The sequence below is a fragment of the Musa acuminata genome, unplaced genomic scaffold (genome assembly GCF_036884655.1).
Source record: "Musa acuminata AAA Group cultivar baxijiao unplaced genomic scaffold, Cavendish_Baxijiao_AAA HiC_scaffold_149, whole genome shotgun sequence".
Taxonomy (NCBI): Eukaryota; Viridiplantae; Streptophyta; class Magnoliopsida; order Zingiberales; family Musaceae; genus Musa; species Musa acuminata.
The window spans coordinates 25,001-27,500 of NW_027020425.1; positions in this window are offsets into that span (position 1 = coordinate 25,001).

Consider the following 2,500-nt stretch of genomic DNA (forward strand, 5'->3'; position numbering starts at 1 on the left):
TTCGCTCGCTGTTCGCCGCTCACCGCTCGCTCGCTCAGCCAAAAATGGCCAGTTTTGGCCCGTTTTTGGGCTGTTTTGGCCTGTTTTTGGTCCGTTCTTGCATGGCGCGGTGACCGTCGTGAGCGGAGCAAAACGTCAGCCATCTCAGCACCCTGGAACCCCCCGGGTGGCACAGGGCTGGATGGGGCTTTCGTATAGCAGGGACGGTGCTGCCTCACGCTTCGCTCGCTGTTCGCCGCTCGCCGCTCGCTCGCGCAGCCAAAAATGACCAGTTTTGGCCCGTTTTTGGGCTGTTTTGGCCTGTTTATGGTCCGTTCTTGCGTGGTGCGGTGACCGTCGTGAGCGGAGCAAAACGTCAGCCATCTCAGCACCCTGGAACCCCCCGGGTGGCACAGGGCTGGATGGGGCTTTCGTATATAGCAGGGACGGTGCTGCCTCTCGCTTCGCTCGCTGTCCGCCGCTCGCCGCTCGCTCGCGCAGCCAAAAATGGCCAGTTTTGGCCCGTTTTTGGGCCGTTTTGGCCAGTTTTTGGCCTGTTCTTGCATTGCGCGGTGACCGTCGAGAGCGGAGCAAAACGTCAGCCATCTCAGCACCCTGGAACCCCCCGGGTGGCACAGGGCTGGATGGGGCTTTCGTATAGCAGGGACGGTGCTGCCTCTCGCTTCGCTCGCTGTCCGCCGCTCGCCGCTCGCTCGTGCAGCCAAAAATGGCCAGTTTTGGCCCGTTTTTGGGCCGTTTTGGCCAGTTTTTGGCCTGTTCTTGCATTGCGCGGTGACCGTCGAGAGCGGAGCAAAACGTCAGCCATCTCAGCACCCTGGAACCCCCCGGGTGGCACAGGGCTGGATGGGGCTTTCGTATAGCAGGGACGGTGCTGCCTCTCGCTTCGCTCGCTGTCCGCCGCTCGCCGCTCGCTCGTGCAGCCAAAAATGGCCAGTTTTGGCCCGTTTTTGGGCCGTTTTGGCCAGTTTTTGGCCTGTTCTTGCATTGCGCGGTGACCGTCGAGAGCGGAGCAAAACGTCAGCCATCTCAGCACCCTGGAACCCCCCGGGTGGCACAGGGCTGGATGGGGCTTTCGTATAGCAGGGACGGTGCTGCCTCTCGCTTCGCTCGCTGTCCGCCGCTCGCCGCTCGCTCGTGCAGCCAAAAATGGCCAGTTTTGGCCCGTTTTTGGGCCGTTTTGGCCAGTTTTTGGCCTGTTCTTGCATTGCGCGGTGACCGTCGAGAGCGGAGCAAAACGTCAGCCATCTCAGCACCCTGGAACCCCCCGGGTGGCACAGGGCTGGATGGGGCTTTCGTATAGCAGGGACGGTGCTGCCTCTCGCTTCGCTCGCTGTCCGCCGCTCGCCGCTCGCTCGTGCAGCCAAAAATGGCCAGTTTTGGCCCGTTTTTGGGCCGTTTTGGCCAGTTTTTGGCCTGTTCTTGCATTGCGCGGTGACCGTCGAGAGCGGAGCAAAACGTCAGCCATCTCAGCACCCTGGAACCCCCCGGGTGGCACAGGGCTGGATGGGGCTTTCGTATAGCAGGGACGGTGCTGCCTCTCGCTTCGCTCGCTGTCCGCCGCTCGCCGCTCGCTCGCGCAGCCAAAAATGGCCAGTTTTGGCCCGTTTTTGGGCCGTTTTGGCCAGTTTTTGGCCTGTTCTTGCATTGCGCGGTGACCGTCGAGAGCGGAGCAAAACGTCAGCCATCTCAGCACCCTGGAACCCCCCGGGTGGCACAGGGCTGGATGGGGCTTTCGTATAGCAGGGACGGTGCTGCCTCTCGCTTCGCTCGCTGTCCGCCGCTCGCCGCTCGCGCAGCCAAAAATGGCCAGTTTTGGCCCGTTTTTGGGCCGTTTTGGCCAGTTTTTGGCCTGTTCTTGCATTGCGCGGTGACCGTCGAGAGCGGAGCAAAACGTCAGCCATCTCAGCACCCTGGAACCCCCCGGGTGGCACAGGGCTGGATGGGGCTTTCGTATAGCAGGGACGGTGCTGCCTCTCGCTTCGCTCGCTGTTCGCCGCTCGCCGCTCGCTCGCGCAGCCAAAAATGGCCAGTTTTGGCCCGTTTTTGGGCTGTTTTGGCCAGTTTTTGGCCTGTTCTTGCGTGGTGCGGTGACCGTCGTGAGCGGAGCAAAACGTCAGCCATCTCAGCACCCTGGAACCCCCCGGGTGGCACAGGGCTGGATGGGGCTTTCGTATAGCAGGGACGGTGCTGCCTCTCGCTTCGCTCGCTGTTCGCCGCTCGCCGCTCGCTCGCGCAGCCAAAAATGGCCAGTTTTGGCCCGTTTTTGGGCTGTTTTGGCCTGTTTTTGGGCTGTTCTTGTGTGGCGCGGTGACCGTCGTGAGCGGAGCAAAATGTCAGCCATCTCAGCACCCTGGAACCCCCCGGGTGGCACAGGGCTGGATGGGGCTTTCGTATAGCAGGGACGGTGCTGCCTCGCGCTTCGCTCGCTGTTCGCCGCTCTCCGCTCGCTCGCGCAGCAAAAAATGGCCAGTTTTGGCCCGTTTTTGGGCTGTTTTGGCCA